The sequence below is a fragment of the Prionailurus bengalensis genome, chromosome C1 (genome assembly GCF_016509475.1).
Source record: "Prionailurus bengalensis isolate Pbe53 chromosome C1, Fcat_Pben_1.1_paternal_pri, whole genome shotgun sequence".
Taxonomy (NCBI): domain Eukaryota; kingdom Metazoa; phylum Chordata; class Mammalia; order Carnivora; family Felidae; genus Prionailurus; species Prionailurus bengalensis.
Window position 1 is genome coordinate 71,759,673 of NC_057345.1, and position 17,367 is coordinate 71,777,039.

At 47.1% G+C, this 17,367-nt stretch overlaps 1 protein-coding gene across 1 annotated transcript in view; it reads right to left on the reverse strand.

Moving 5' to 3' along the window:
• LPAR3 (lysophosphatidic acid receptor 3) overlaps window positions 1-16,350 on the reverse strand; it is a 76,528-nt gene extending 60,178 nt beyond the window's left edge. Inside the window, exon 1 of the mRNA XM_043575454.1 lies at window positions 16,126-16,350. The gene's annotated coding sequence lies outside the window, so the exon portion shown is untranslated. The remainder of the gene's footprint in view (window positions 1-16,125) is intronic.
• Between the last annotated feature and the right edge of the window lie 1,017 nt (window positions 16,351-17,367).

The following is a 17,367-nucleotide window of genomic DNA, read 5'->3' on the forward strand; positions in this document are numbered from 1 at the left end:
CTGTGTCTCTGTCTCTCAATAATAAAAAGACGTTAAAAGAAGAAGGAGAAGAAGAAGAAGGCGATTAGGTTTCTTTAGATGTAAAACCCACGACAGACAAAATTTTGGTCCAAACCGTTTGTATCAACCTAACTGCAATACTGCATTCCCTTGCTCACTCCTTTGCATGGCCCTGTCCCTTGCCTCCAGTCCTAAAATGGATCTTCAAGAGTCTCTTGCTTTATACAGTTTGTTCCAAATACTCCCCCACTGTCACCAGCAATGGGTCCATAGCGATCTGCGGTGTGGCCCCTCTGTGCTTCTGGAGATGACGCCAGCCCAGGTTAGTGCCTGACTGAATTCTAAAACTCTGTATAGAAAGGAAAATCATATTTCCAAAGCATGTGGCTATAGCAGGTAAGAGTTGTTTTAATCAAGGCTTTGCAGGTTCTTTTTTTTTTTTTTTTTTTAATGTTTATTTATTTTTGAGAGAGACAGAGTGCCCGCGGGCTAGGGGCAGAGAGAGAGGGAGACACAGAATCCAAAGCAGGCTCCAGGCTCTGAGCTGTCAGCACAGATCCCGACACAGAGCTCGAACTCATGAGCCCCAAGATCATGACCTGAGCCAAAGTTGGACACTTAACCGACTGAGCCACCAGGCGCCCCAAGGCTTCGGAGGTTCTAAAAGAGAGCACCACTACTGCTAAACCGATAAGCCAGAGGGTCTCCTGCAGGGATTCTACGCCCTGGTCAGGGAGCAGCACTCGTCACTCAAGTGGGAATCTCACAGCCCTCCCCAACCTGCCTCCCTCTCCCACCCCGCAGGGCCTGTCTGGTAGTTAGAGCACAAAGGTGGCTGGTCATGGAAATGCATACAAAAGGCATCTGGGCGATATGCCTGATCTCATCCGTGGGCCCCCCTAACCCCCGCTCCAGCCTTCTCCTTGTGCTCTTTACCCTGCAGGACTCCATCAGCAGCTCCCCTGCCCTCCAGCTCCAGCCAACGAAGAGGCACAGCAAGAGACTGTGAGGCGGGAGAAGGCAGAGCTGAGACACTGACGGTCCCTGCTCCTTCCCCGCCGGGCTGCCGTGGACTGGCCTGGTTAGCTGCTGTCAGACAGCCTCCCCCTCCCCTTGGCTTTCAGGTTGAGTCAGTCCCCTTGACTGCTCCTTGCTGCTTCCAGCTCTCGGTTGGCACCGCACCATCTCTTGTTGGTTTCCGTGAACTCTGCCCTCTGCCAGTTACCAAGTGACCGTTTCCCCTGTTCCAATTACCAGTGTGACCGTATCATCTGTTTCTTGTGGAACGCTGATGATACAGATGTCATTTAAAGTACACTGTAGCATGACAAAAACAGGTTATTTTCAAGCTTTTAATATGTTATGGAGCTTCTTAAATCTTTTAGTAATATTTAGTAATATTAACATTTCTTAACATTGTGAATCCAACAAACAACTCCCAGAGAAGGAAAGAGGAATAAATCATATTCCCGAGGGCATGGACCAGCATCACAACTCTTTTGATGCCCTCAGTGTCCCATTACGTGCACCAGAACCCTACTAAGTTTCTCCACGCATAAGGACTTAATAAACGAGTGATTTACCCACGGCAATAGGGGTTATAGAAAACACAGGTGATGGCACTGGATTCCAGTGGATCCCTGCATTCTGGAGTCTACCTCACAGATGTCCTTCAGTGTAATCCAGGACCCAGCCCAGCTCTACCTGTGTTGCTGGTCTTACACACCATGGAAACAGATGGCATGGATCAGTGTGAAGTTGGGCTAAGGATTAGCCAGGTTTGAAACCAGATGCTGCAGAGAAGGGGATCAGTAGACTTTCCCTTACAATCAGTGGAGGGCAGGGGAGGGTAATGACAACCTGAGCCAAGGGGGCACTGCTGCCTGATGCGAGGCAAAGGCAATGCAGACATATGACAAGGGTGACACATGGGTGGGCACCACCGATCCATCCCCCAGTGGCAGGGCCAGCTGCGGGGAATCCTGAGGAAGTGCTGCTCTCCCAGAAGCTCTATGGCCTGCAGCCTTGGTGGAAATGCTACACTGGTAGATGATCTTTACGTGCATTCAGTTTTGAGAGAGAGAAAGAGAGAACAGAGGGGTGGCACAAGCAGGGGAGGGAAGAGAGACACACAGAATTCCAAGCAGGCTCCAGGCTCCGGGCTGTCAGCTCACAGCCTGATGCAGGGCTCGAACTCATAAACTGGGAGACCATGACCTGACCCAAAATTGAGCACTTAACCGACTGAACCACCAGGCGCTCCTGATGATCTTTAGACTCTGGAGACACCAGCCTAACATAGTCCCTGACTAGGCACAGAAGCTTGGAGGCTCAAAAGCACTGAGAGTCGTCCCTATTCTAGAATTCTCCTCTCTCTCGCTCTTCCACCTGCTCCCTCCAATACGAACACAAACACGGCTGGGGGAGATGAGAAGCAATCCTTGCTTCTGGAACTTAAGACAAATCCATACTACTGGAACTTTCCTACACATACACACTGATTTTCCTGAACTGACTTTTTATTCGCTAGATTCTGACTCCTTTTAGCCACTGTTGGGAAGGACTCCTGGGGTCACACTGTAGGCGTGTCCTCTACCCCAGAGTGAGCCTTTCCCACCAGACAGTGAGCTTCTCAAGGGCTGCAACAGTTTCTTACTTAAATTTGCGCACCGGACGCACAATACAGGGGCATGGAGCAGATACACAACAAATGTTTGGCTCATGGGTTGGTCAGTTTCAGTCAGCTGGTGGGAAGCAGAGGAGGTGGAAACTTGATCACATTGTGTTGACTAATGCTCGGGAGATACAGGAGTGAAAAGAAAGTACAGGTATTCTCCCAAGAAATTTAGCGGAGAAATACTAGGTACCTCTTCGATGGCATTCAACACACTTTATTACAATTTATTTGTCTTAACGTCACTTCCAAACCTGTTGGGAGCAGAGCTGGTATCCTGCCTCCCTGTTCTTCGAGACGCAAACAAGTATTTGCTCATAATCAGCACAAAATAAAAATGTGTTCAGTTTTACTAATTCCCCAATCCTCTCCTTCCCATCCTCTTTCCCTTTGGTCCACTGTGGAAGTCGACAAATAGTCATCCCCTTCTTGATACTCCCCACCTGAGCCTCTGTGACCCCATTCTTTCCTGGTGTTTTCTCCTAGCCCTCTGTATCGCTGCCCCGTTTTCCCATCAGTCCTGCAGTGTACGTACTCCTAGACTTGTTCTCAGCCTCCCCTTCTCTTCCCTTTAAACTTTCTCCCGCCCGAACTACTACTACTTAAATGATCTTCTCTATGTGGATGACTCCTGAACAATGATCTCAAGCCCCGACACCTCTCACACAGTCTCATTCTAAGCTCCCAAACTGCCTTCAAGATAAACAAGAAGAAAGTTGGCATGAAGACAGCACGTATGTAGGTTGGAACTCTCATCTTCCTTTCAGCTCTTGGAGATAACGGGACCACAGTGAAAACTACAGCTGCAAGTTTAAACAGCAGGGTTTTAGTGCCGGGAGATAGAATGATGGTGGTCTCAGGCCTCACAAGTTGTCCGTGGTGCAGCACACAGAAGTTGGCAGAGAGGTCTGTAATCGGACAGACTTTGTCCCACTCACACTGGCCAGGCCCTTGTATGTTCTCTTTCCTGGATGTTTTGCTGAGGCTCAGGGTAGACTAGCAGGGCCACCTTTTCCCTGATGCCCCACTGGGTCCCAACTACTGCAGTGTTCTAGGCTCTCAACTTGCTCCTGCTCCAGCACTTGGGATATAGCCTTGGGGATTCTAACTCAGCTGCAAACCTGAGTCTATGCTGGCTGGGCTTCCCCCAGAGAATGGTTCTCAGCCTCTTCTCCAGCGAACTTCCCCTTATTAACCTTACCATACAGCAGGGCTCTGACCCTCAGGCTGCAAAGAAGGACTGGCCGGACCCTAGATTCCATTTCTAAGAAGTCCTGTTCTGTGTGGTAGGACACTAGACTCATTCTTCTAGCTCCTTTGCCCATAAGTGTATACTGCCCTGAGACTGCTCTCATGACTTTATTTCATTTTTTTTAATTTCTCATTTGAGAGAGAGAGAGAGAGAGAGAGAGAGAGAGAGAATGAATCTCAAGCAAGCTCTATGCCCAGTGCAGAGCCTGATGTGGGCTTGATCCCAGAACCCTGGTATCATGACCTGAGCCAGAATCAACAGTTGGTTGCTCAACCGACTGAGCCACCAGGCGCCCATGATTATTATTATTATTATTATTTTTGTATCAGTATTTAGCTTATGTTCTATGGCTCAGACTGCTAAGTCGTTTTCCAGTTGGAAAGAACTCCATTCCCCGCCTCCTTGCAGCCAGGCTGGCCACATGACTAAGTTCTTGCAATGGAATGTGAACATAAGTGAAGTGAGCTACTTCCAGGTTAGCCCTAAAACATGCCATGTGTGCTCCTCCGTGCTCTTTCACTTTCCTGCAAATGGGAACACAGTCAGCTCTGTGATTCGGCACTAAGCATTCAGACCAGGGCAGAGCGCTAAAGGAGCATGATTCAACAGAGTGCAAGGACAAGTTTCTATCAGTAAGGAGAGAAGTACAGAAATCACAAATAAACACCTGGAAATGTTTACAGCACTTTGACATTACTGTGAAATACAAAGTGCGTGATCAGTGGCTCACAAAACACAACTATTGGTTTTTGCTGTATTGGAAAGAAAGAAAACCAGCCTTTACACAAAGAGTTTGAGAAGCATTGCCCTAGTGGATGGTGGGAAAACAAGAAGAAAGGGACCCTTCAAACCCTAAGCACTCACCTCAGGACTGTCAACAAGAGAGAAAAATAAACTTCTGTCTTCTTCAAGGCACTGTGTATTGGAAACTCTGCCCAAGAAGCCCGCAGCTCTAGGTGAAGGTGCTGGAATGAAATAGAATGTGGACATGCATTGGCTGTTCCTTCCTTGCAGCTTTTAGCAAAGCATTACAAGAAAGAGATGAGCTCAGGCAAGAATTGTTTGTAAGTAGGTGTACAGGAATGGACACCATCTTGAAACTGGGGGATTAGGAAAGTTAACTGCTTCTGTGACCCCAGAGAGCAAAAGATGGTATCACCACTCAGAGCCTTTCTTGAAGGTCTGTCAATAAGATGTTCCAGTGAAGCAAAGGAAGACAGGCCTACAGTAAAGATCAGAGTACAGGTGCACCATCCTGCCCATGGCTATGTTTTAGAGGATCTCAAGGTAGAGACCAAAGAAGGGGGAAGACAGAGGTGGGTCAAGCACAGAAGGTAGGAAATAAGGCAAGCTTAAGAACCTGGTCAAGAACCAAGCGGATGTGGTAACTGGTTAATGGAACAGACCAGAAAGCCAGGGAACTTTTTAAGGTATTGTATTACCACAGCTGGGCCTGGAAAGGCCCCTGTTCACTCTTCCCCAAGAAGCACACTCTCCCACACCCATTTCAGATACGGCCACAGACGGGCAAAGAAGAAACTTCACAGGAAACAAAGTCAAAGTCAGGGTCCTTGTGAGGCCTCTCCTGGAGAGCAAACGCAGGGACCACCCACAGAATTACCCCACTGCCAGGGCAGAGAGCTTTTAATTCCTGCCCAGCACGGCTTCATTCTTTTTATGCACCTGTGACTGTTGCGTGTCTCCTGTTCTTCTGAATGGGAGCTTGTTTTATTTTTAGGTGGTTTTCTTGTCCCTCCTCCTCCATCATATACCAGATGTTGGTCAGTCAGAATAAAGAAAGAAAGGAACATTCTATGACGAGTATATAAAAAACAGAGATTAGATAGAAAAGGCCACACCAGGGGCGTCTGATAAACTAAACCCTTTCAAGGAAAGCATGGGGGGCCATGTCACATAGGAGGGGCTGGGTAATAATGGGGAAGGAGCGGAAGCTTCAGCATCGGCTGGACCTGAGTCAGATGTAGACTCGTCACACTCACAAATGGCTCTAACCTGGCACACCGATGATGCAGTCAGAGCCTTTTCCTTTCTCTATAAAAATGGCACCATAACTACAGTGACTGTAATGGGGTTGGTGAAGGATTAAATTAAAGCAATGTTTACAAAGTGATTGGCAAGATGCCTAGCACATAGGAAGTAATACAATGGCAAATAGTACTTCCTAAGAAAGTCAGAGATAACTCAAATTTTCTTAAAAAAACCAATGGAATATACAGCCAGCATTCTGGAAGTTTAACTGTTTGTGCTCTAACATCTCAATTTAACAACGAGTGATGACAAAGTCATCCTATATCTACCCTAAAATAACTACAGGCCAGGAACGAAGTTCTCCCTGCCTGAGAATGTGCCCAGTGCTGCGGTGACTAGGCTTCAGGCACTGCCACCTCCTTCTGCTGCTGCCCGAGACAGAGCAGGGAGGCAGGGATGGAGAAGGAGGTAGAGGAGGGAGAGCAGAGACACCACGGTGTGGTAAAAGAACCCAGACTTCACGTCTAGGTTCAAACACCAGCAGGTGAGCAGGTGAGCAGAGTGGACAAAGAGCGTGGCTCCCATTGCAAACATCATGCTCAGCAGTGGGAAACTGAGAGCCTTTCCTCTGAGATCAGGAACAAGACAAGTAGCCTCTGGCCACTTCTTCTCAACATAATACCGGAAGTCGCAGCCAGGGCAATTAGGCAAGACAAAGATATGAAGGCACCCACATGAGAAAAGGAGAGTAAAATTGTGTCCATTCACAGATGACATGATCTTATACACAGAAAACCCTAAAGGTTGCACGCAAACACAAACACACACAAAAATGTCGGGACTAGTAAGTGAATACAGAAAAATTGCAGGATACAAAATTAACACACAAAAATCGATTGCCTTTCTATACACTAACAATGAACAATTCGAAAAGGTAGTTAAGAAAACATTCCCATTTACAACATCAAAAAGAGTAAAATACTGAGCAATAAACTTAACTAAAGAGGTAAAAGACTTACACACTGAAAAGTACAAAACATCAATAAAAGAAATAAGAGACACAAATAAATGGAAAGACATGCTATGTTAACAGAAAAGAAGCCTCAATATTGTCAAAATGTCCATACTATTCAAAGTGATTTAAAGATTCAGAACTATCCCTATCAAAATCTCAGTGGCATTTTTTTTAAATCCTAAAATTAATATAAAACACAAAGGACCTCAAATAACCAAAACAATCTGGAGAAAGAAGAACAAATTTGGAGGCTGCATACTTTCTGATTTCAAAAAGTATTACCAAGCTATAGTCATTAAAACAGTATGGTACCAGCAAAAAGACAGACATCTAGACCAACAGAACAAAATAGAGAGCCCAGAAATAAATCCATGCGTGTATGGTCAACTGACCTTCAATAAGGGTGCCAGGAATACACAATGGGGAAAAGACAGTCTCTTCCACAAATGGTGTTGGGGAAACTAGATGTCCACATGCAAAGGAGCATGGCTTCTGGAGCTACATGGCCTGAGTCTGAAGTCTTACTCACCAGCAAGCTAAGTAAGGGATTTCCTCATCTGTAAAATAGGGATAATAATAGTATCTAATTTCTAAGACTGTTGGCAGATTTAAATCTGACACTTAGGATTCATTCCTTTACAGCCATTATCAATAGGGCCTTGGGAAAGTTACTTAACCTCTCTGACCCTCCATTTCCTCTGGTGTAAAGGGGAGACAAGCTCTACCTTGTTGGGCCACTGGGTGATTAGGACAAAGTGAATGAAATAGCCAATGGAAAGACCTCGGCCCACTTCCAGGTCCAGAAGAAGTGTTCAAAGTGAGTTCACATCTCTTCCCATTTGATCCTGTGGTGAGATGGGCAGGGTAGCATTCTCCACGGCAGGGTAGCATTCTTTCCAGAGAAGAAAACTAAAACTGGGACAGACTGATTCTCTCTCACCAGCACTCATCCTTCTGGCCCAGGGTCCTTGGACCACACTGATTAATGGAGCCCTTTTTCGGTACTTAATTCTATGCCCCCACGAGACATGGAATATTCAGGTTTGCTCTCCATAATGACATTAATGCCTTTTGCAAACATTTACTGATTCTAGAAGAAACAGAATATGATTATGGTAAACAGCAACAAAATTTGTAAGCATACCTCTACTTATAAGTTTTGACAAAAGCTTATGGGAAACAGTCCATACCATGAAATGAAAATGACAGAATAAAACTTTAAATACATAACAAGAAATAGCAATGATTAGTCAGTTTGCCTGTTTCAGAGAAAGTTCAGAAAAACAAGCAACTGGATTTACCTCTAACACCCTGAATGATCTAACTTAAGAAACACCTTCTCCAACAGCACTGTACTTTCCCCATCAACACAATAGAGTCTACCATTTGAACTAGACCACAGAATTCAATCATCTGACTTGTAAGAAATTAGACTGGAAATTAACTGAGAAAGACCAGTAATGACCTAGTCCTGTGGACATTCATTTTCTTTTCCCTCTGTTAGATATTCATGGAATTCGCATACATGGAGAGTTACAAACATGTAATGGGTAAGTTCCACTGTCCTATCATAGTGAATTCTACCCAACCATTGATTCCTCTCATCCCTGTCCAGTTAACATTTCCTCAGTGTTCATTATATGCAGAAGACAGGCAAAGATGTACAAACACGTACAAGGATGTCAAATGGGAGCGCCTGGGTGGCTCAGTCCGTTAAGCATCTGACTCTTGATTTCAGCTCGGGTCATGATCCCATGGTTCATGAGATCAAGCCCCATATTGGGCTCTGCGCCTGACATGGATCCTGCTTAAGATTCTCTCTCCCTCTCTCTCTCTGCCCCTCCCCAACTTGCATGTTCTCTCTCTCTCTCAAAAAATAACTTAAAATTATTTAAAAAGAAAAAAAGAGGTCAAATGCCCGCAGGAAGCTCATAATCTAGAGCAGTAGGTGCCTTAACCGGGGCTAATCCTCCATACACCCCTGCCCCAGGACATCTCCCAATACCTGCAGACATTTATATGGCAGACGCAACTGGGAGTACTACTAGCATCCAGGGATGCTGCTACACATGCTACAAGGTACAGGACAGCCCCCACAACAATGAATTGTGCAGCTAAAACGTCAGCGGTGCCAAGGTTGAGAAACCCCAATCTAAAGGGTGAGATGAGGGGCGCCTGGGTGGCACAGTCGGTTAAGCGTCCGACTTCAGCCAGGTCACGATCTCGCGGTCCGTGAGTTCGAGCCCCGCGTCGGGCTCTGGGCTGATGGCTCAGAGCCTGGAGCTTGTTTCCGATTCTGTGTCTCCCTCTCTCTCTGCCCCTCCCCCATTCATGCTTTGTCTCTCTCTGTCCCAAAAATAAATAAACGTTGGAAAAAAAAAAAATTTAAAGGGTGAGATGAGAACTGGAAGTGTAGTACTTCCATGAGTTGAATATGGTGTGAGCTATAACAGAGACAAAAGCGAAGGGCTCTCAGATTGACGTTTAAATAGGCAAACAAAACTCAGTGTTGGCAAAGGTAGAGGGGAAATGGCATCTCCTTAACATACTGGCGAGAATGTAAATTGATCCAACTTCTGGGGAGCGCGATTTGGCAATATGTTATCAAAAGCTTTGTTTATACTATTTCGATCTTTGCTTTCATTCCCATCTTCTTCACGCTTCCTTTGCTTTCTCTTTTCTCTTCCTTCCCCAGAACTGAGGGCTCAGCTTGTGAGGGAGAATGCAGTAGGATGAGAGGCAGTTTGGGGAGTGGCACCAAGGCACGGGCAACATGTTAGGGAGCAACAGAGACTGGTGAGCAAAGGGGCTGGAGGCTGATAACAAAGCTGCTTAGGCGCATGGGTTAGCAGGCCTGGCAGCCAAGGACAAGAGGCCGTGGGGACAGAGTCAGGCACAGAGGAGGCAGCATGGCCTTTGTGGTTGGGCCATGGGCAACTAAGAGTAAAATGCTGTAAAAACAAGTAAAATGTAAGTAAAAATAATGAAGATAGGCTTCAGTAGAAGCTAGACACAAGTTTCTAACTGCCAGAGAATATACGTACAAAGATATAAAGGGGTAAAAGTAGAAAGATCCCTGGGTGTTGGATTGGAGTTGGAGTATTTGTTATGAATTCATGATGTCATAACATATGGCCTAATGTAGACAAATGACGAGTGTATATGCGTGCATATGTATATACATATATTTCCTAGCTCCGTCCAAGAGGCCTAAAACAATGACACTCCAGTAACAATGGGCACATCAATCGTCCATATCTTAGTTTCTAAATACCATTCTTTACCAAAAGGGAGACTAACTAGGTCAGGGAAAGTACAAAGTAAGCCTGGAATATCTTGTGGTACCAGAACATTTTAAAATGCTCGGTGAATAATGGGGAGATCAAAAGGACACAGGAGCCAGCTTCGAGGGGCTTCCACTGGTCAAATGAGGACCATCTGAGCATCAAAATAAATAATGACGGTAACAGATTTCAACATTTTGGATACAAAAGGAATCCATGAATGCTTTCTAACATAAATGAGTAAATACAGGAGGGAGAAAGAAAATTCTTCCTCACAGTATAATGCCAATGAATAAACGTGGGAGTGATGGAAATACAGAATCACCATGTGGCAACTTTCACAGAGGTGGCTGATTCAGGCAGAAGTCATCAATGACCGGTTATGCCGTAGGTGGAGGTTTAATGAGGAACAGGCTATTAACATAACCTCAGAGTACTTCCCCACAAACACCAATAAATCTCAAAGAAAGAAGTGGTGAATTCAAGGCGAGGAGAGCAGGCAGACACCAACATAAGCAGGTGCTCAAGGCCAATATTCCAGCAGCGAGAGTTTGACATGGCGTACCTTCCTTTTTTTTTTCCTTTATTTATTTTTGAGCGGCAGAGAGAGAACGAGCAGGGAAGAGCACAGAGAGGGAGGGAGGGAGGGAGGGAGGGAGGGAGGAAGAGAGGGAGGGAGAAAGAGAGAGAATCCCAAGCAGGTTCCGCACCATCAGCACAGAGCTCGATGCAGGGCTCAAACCCACGAACTGTGAGATCATGACCTGAGGGAAGTCAGAAACTTAACCGACTGAGCCACCCAGGTGCCCCAACATTGTGTCCCTAATGTGATAAACCAAGAAGAGCAAAGTCCTGCCAAGGTCACATGACCTGAGTCTGGTTCTGAAGAAACACGTGCTAGACCCAGCTGGAGAATCATCCTACAGCATGTAAGACCTGTACAAATGCAAGGATCTTAGGAACAGATTAAGTCTGAGGAACTATTCCAGAGGAGACATGACAAATAAATGTAATGTGTATCCTAGATAAAGCAAGAAAAGAGTGATCTGGGGGATGGCTGAAGAAATATGAGTGGGCTCTGTAGACTGGATGGTAGAGTTGTACCGACATCAATTTCCTGATTTGGTGTTACAATGATTAATTTTGCATGTCACCATAACTGGGTTAAGGGATGCACAGATAGCTGATAAAATATTACCTGAGTGTGTCCCTGAGGGTGTTTCCAGAAGAGATTAGCACTTGAATTGGTGAACTAAAGATCGCCATCACCCAATGTGAGTAGATGTCATCTTCCATTGACAGAAGAAGGGGGAATCTTCCCTGTTGCGTGAACTGGGATTTATATCTTCTCCTGTCCCTGGACATCAGTGCTTCTGATTCCCAGGCCTTCAGACTCAGACTGAGTTACACGACCAGCTTTCCTGGTTCTCCAGATTGCAGATGGCACGTTATGGGACTTTTTGGCCTCTAGGACCCTATGAGCCAATTCTTATAATAAACATCCTCACTTACATCTATTTATACCCTATTGGTTCTGTTTCTTTGGAGAACTCTAACCAATTCAAATGCCATGGGGATATAGGATATGATTATACTTATTTTCTCTTTGTCAGACCCATATGACCCCAGGGAAAGGGCCCCCATTCAAAGGACTAACCTACTAAAAATCAACCAGGGCAGGAGGCACGTGAGTCGGTGAGTTCTAAAAGTAGTCTCTTGTTTCGGTCTTCAATAACCAGTTACCGGCAAGGGCTTAACTTTGGATTTCTTTAGCTCTCCTTGGGGAGTGAATGCCTCTGACTGACTCCACTGCCCACCTTTGATTTAGATGATCTGAGTCGATCTGGGAGCAGCTCCAGAATTTCTGTAGAGGAGGGGCTTTGGGGCAGCTTATCTGTAACGGGAGACCAAGGAAGCCTCAAAGCTTCATTTACAAAGCAAGCACACTGCTTTTGTGTAGATTGCTTGTTTGTTTGGAGGGCCTTTGGGCAAACGGGTGGCACTTACACAGAGACTAAGGTGCCCTCCAACCCAGCCCTGCTATCTGCCAAGCCATCCCTGATGATGTCACAGAATCTGCACAGGGCTAAGTCAAGGCCAGGGCCAGGAGCACCTCCTGGAGGTGAAGACACAAGACTAGTTGATGAGTATTTAGGGGGGCTGACTAACATCTTTAGAAAGGGGTGGGGCAGGCTGTACTGGGCAAGTTGTCTTCCAGAGTGACACCTAGTCTGGCCCAGCCTAAGGTGTATGAGTGATTCACACCTAAGGAGAGGAGGCAAGGTCCATGGGAGCTGGGTGATGTCAGGGGTCACAGGCAAGGAAGGAGTTTCATGTACCAGGCGGCAGGACAGGAGGAGAGGGGTCAAGTGCTGCAGAGGCAGGGCCAGCAGATGAAGGGAGAAGAGGCATAAGGAGAAGGACATCAGCCTCAAGAGTGAAGAGGGACAGGTGCAACCCAGGAAATCAGGACCCTCCTTTCGTTGGGCACTACTGGCCTGGCCCACCAGGCAGATCAGGCAGAGCACCACACATCTTTCAGAATGAATTCAATAATTAGCTTGTCTGTGGGGTGGAAATGCCTTGAGTTGGGGCAGTGCTTTGCAGAGCGAACCGTAGAGACCTAAGTTAGCAAGAAGGCACATGCCAGTGAGGATGGCATCAGGCACCCCAAGTCCATGTCTGGTGATTGCGTGGCCATGCTCTTCTGACTCACTGGCTGGTTAGCTAGCTCTGTGTTCTTGTCTACCAAGAACTGAGATGAGCAGACCGTACAGGTAATACTAAGAGGGAATTACTGCTTCTTCGGAACATTGCCCTGTGCCTTCGATCACACAGTGTTAGGTCATCTCAGTCCTGAAATTTGTGTTCCCCATAGCACAGTTTCGCAACCTCTGGCAGGATTTCCTCCGTGAAGTCTCACTCGACGTGGGAGGGCAGGAGAGAAGGCTCCGGAGGGACTGCAGCAATGAGCACTTAGCACACCCAACACCCGTATGGAGACCCTACCACCCCCATGCAGCCTGCCTAGGGTGTCCCACATCTGGAGGCCCTGCCTCTTTAATTCCAACGTTTATGTGGTCCTCACAGGCACAAAGCTCTTTCACAGAGACGGCTTAACGGCACCCACAACACATGCACGTAGGTAGAAAAGGAGTTATTATCCCTGTTATGTAAATGAGAAAACTGATTCAAGGATGACAGGCGATTTTTCCAAGGTCACAAGACCTCACAAAGTGGAGCTGGGACTAGAACCAAACCCATGTTCTCCAACTGCCTAACTCGGTCAACTCTCAGGGTTTCTGCAGACAGCACCCCGCCCCTCACCTCCACCTCTCCCATCCTTGGCAGGACTAAGTTCCAGAGGACTCCTCCACATACATGCAGAATCCAGGATGAGGAACAAATGATCAGCAAGGCCAAAGAGGAGGAGGCTCAGTGCCTGCAGGAGGAATGATGGAAAGAAGAACAAAGGACCCAGGAAGGAAGGAAGCAAGCAAGGAAGTGGGTGGAACATCTCTAAGTCACCTACAGCTCGGGAATCTCTGTTGGCACTCTCACCAGAACATGCGTTTGCACCCATGTTTAGACAAATATCAGTCTTGGAGGAAAAGATGGCAACCAGCATTTAAGGAGCACTTCCTGTATATCAGGCACTCTGCTGAGTGCTTTCTCTTCTAATTTTCGGAGGTGGACATAATCTTCACTTTTACAGACAAGGAAATTAAGGCTTAGAGAAGTGAAGCAAGTATCCAAGGTCACAAAGCCTGGCCAGGAACAAAGGCTGGTCTGACGGCAAAGCCCTGCTCTTTTCCTTACACCACATTAATAATGCCTTGGGCCCCTGGCTCTGCCATTTAGAAGCTTGCAATCAGACTTAACCACTCTGTTGGGTATAATCACAGACCAGAAAGCATTCTGAACTAATGTACACTCCAAGGAGAATGGCTAATAGGTAATTTGAGTTATAGTCATTCCCATTTGAGTTACAGCAATTCCCCCTGCCCCACCCCAAAGAAATAAGAGGTTGGACTTAAGTTATGGTGATTTCTGCCCCCTCATCAAAAAGATGGAAAACATGGGGGCAAAGCAGTCAGCCTTGGGCATGTGTGCAAGACTTTGAGCAGGATGTGCCTCGACTGCTGCCTGGCTACACTTCTGTGTGCATCTGTCCTGTGTGTGGGTTTTGGAAAAATGAGGGAAAGCATGAACATGTTATAGACTCTCAGATAGGTTCATGACAGAAACAATCACATGTTTCTATGTCTTCTGAGATCAGTCTTCATTCATAGAAACCACAGGCATATCTGTTCTACCAAACATCCTATGCAACAACCAGATACCTAAAATAGATCTGCCGTAACATACAGGGGCTGGTAGCTGATTTATGCATTTGTCAGATTTAGAAGACAGGATGTGTCATTTATATTTAAATCAAAGGCACAAAGTTTTAAATGTGAAAGATGAAAAAAGAAAACAAAAAATGTGCCCAAATGATCTACTTTTCTAATTACGCAGTAGTGACGGTCAATAGAAGATATGGCCAGCAGCTTAGAAGTCCAGATCTAACATGTCCTAGTACACGATACTAGCTCCATACAGTCTCAAGGCACAAGAGACAACTCTGGAAGCTTATCTCAAGTACATAAACCTCACTGGCAGGATTTGTTTGCTGGTCTTTTTAGAATGGTCCTGTTTGTTTAGATACACATGATGTTAACAGAGCCAAAGTTGTGTGTTTCTAACTGTATAACTTCTAGTTGAAAAAATTCTAACTCACTGGACTCAGACCACACAAAATTGGGTCCCAAGTTTCAGGGAAAGCAGGGTTAGCAACTACTGATAGATCGTTCACCAGAAAGTGCAACAACTCTCCTTAACAATAAAAAAGTCCATGCATTGATGAAACGCCATGCAATGCATAGACTAATAACTCGCTGGTAAAGAAGAGATCATCTGTTTGTAGCTGGCATTTACTTCATCATCCAACTCATTAAAAAAAAAACAAAAACAAAAACATAAGTAGTTACCCTAAGAAGCTAAGTGGCCCTTAACTTTTAAAGTAACATTCCAAGACCAGGTAATACTCTGGGCAGCAAAGGAGTGAGGAGGGAGAAATGTGTTGCAATGACAATAACAAATGACAGGGACATATTTTGTGGAAATTACTCAGTTAAAAATTGCTTTTGAGGCCCGTTTTAATGATTACCTTTATAAGACTAAATTGTGTGCCAATATTCAGTCACTACTCCAATTACAAGTTGAGAAACTTCTAAGCAATTTTGGGTAGTCACAACTTGCTCAGGGAAAGCAATAAAGTAACATTGCTACAGAACAAAGCACTTTTGTCTTCCGTTGGTGAGGGGGATCACGGGGACCTTCATTAACTCACCAAGCACCACCCCCCACCCCCCCCACCCCCAGTGTTACCAGTTTGTTAATAGCAACGATTGCACGAATCTTTATGCCTTGCAGACTTCGAGCTTTATATCCTGCCACACCGTCGTCCCGGGCGTTAACCCGAGGCTGAAAAAGGTTAAATCCCTGGGCTCCACGGGAAAAACTCAGTTCACCATCAAGGGCTGTGAGGCTGGGCTTGGAAAAGCAGCACCTGTGCCAAGGCAGAGCGAAGCCTGCGTCGCGCTCCCGGCGCCCAGCCCACCAGCCCACAGCACATGCAACGCGGATCCTGCATCCCGGTTGCTTTTCACCCCCAAGACAAAAAGTGGGGGCGGGCAAGATGCGCCACCCGGAGTTTGTCCCAGGTGCTTGGAGTAGGTTCGGGGCCCGGCTGGACGCCAGGCAAACCCGAAAAGCCGCGTGCCGGGCCCGGCGGAGGTGCGCCTCGGCCTCCCCAAGCGGCCGCCCCGGCTCCGGGAACCCTCCCCGCGCGCCCGGCGCCCGCACTCACCGCTCACGCTCGCCCGCCGCCGAGCCCGGGAGCGGGGGCCCTTGCGGCTGCTGCATGCCCTCGGGGCCGAGCGCAACGAGGCGACCGGGTGCCGGGCTCCGGCCGGGAGCGGGGAGCAGTGAAGGTTTAGACGGGCCGACAGCGGCGCCCCTCCTCTCCAGTGGCAGCTGCTACACGCCCGGAGCCCGAGGAAAGTTTGGCGGAGCGAGGGGTGGCGCCGAGGGGGCGGAGGGGCCGCGTCCCCGCCCTGCCCCGTCCTGCCCCTGGCGTCCGACTGTTCCCACGAGAGAGCGCCCCCCACCGGCGAGGCACGGATCGGCGCACAGGGGCTCTCCTACAGATCCCCTCCTGCCTGGGACTGGTCCCCAGGAGGGTGGCCGGCCTGGAGGAGTGATGGTGCCCACTAGAAGTCCGCTAGGACCCACAGTGCTTACAGAGCCATACCTCGGAGCCCGGTATTAAAGCGCTGTCCCTCTGTCTCTCCTCGCTCGTCGGGGAGAGATATGTTTGGAGTGGCTCTGGGTAAGTGCAGCCCACACCCACCTTCCCAGGGGAGGCAGGCTCACTGCCAGGCCAAATGCTTGCTCTAAAACTTGAACCTCAAAGCTACCCCAGGGTGCGGGCAGCCCCCAGAGGCCCAGGATGTTCGTGTGCGTCTGGCCTGGAGCCTTTCCTAGGCACCTTTTTGTTGAAACAGGAAATTAAAAACAACAACAACAACAACAACAACAACTTAAAGTTCTTATAAGAGGCTTCTTAACCTCCTGGGGTAAATAGTCCTGGGTACTTTGCTTTTCAAAGCTGAAATATAAAGCCACCACTGACCCACCTTTGGTAAAGAAAGATGCAAAGTAAAACAATGTCCTCAAGACTTTGTTCTCTCTGCACTCTGCAAAGTAAAACAAAGTCACAGACTTGCTGAACGTTGGACCTTCCTGGTGACCTCACCAGAGAGAAATACTGTGAGGTCCTTCCTACTCATGCTTCAGAACCTTGGGAAACACTGACAGCATGTGCCCAGATAGCTTCTTGTAGCCCTTGGCCATTCATTCATTCGTTGTTCATTCAACGTTGATATTGGGACTTCCTGTATGTCAACTAGGAACCATATCCTAGAAGACAAACTATATGGTAACCTGCCCCCTACCATCAAAGAAATTCTTTCTCTGAAGATAATGTTTTGTTTGTTATGGGATGAACCTCATCCCATAGGGCATGACATCCTCTGTACCTCAAATCTTC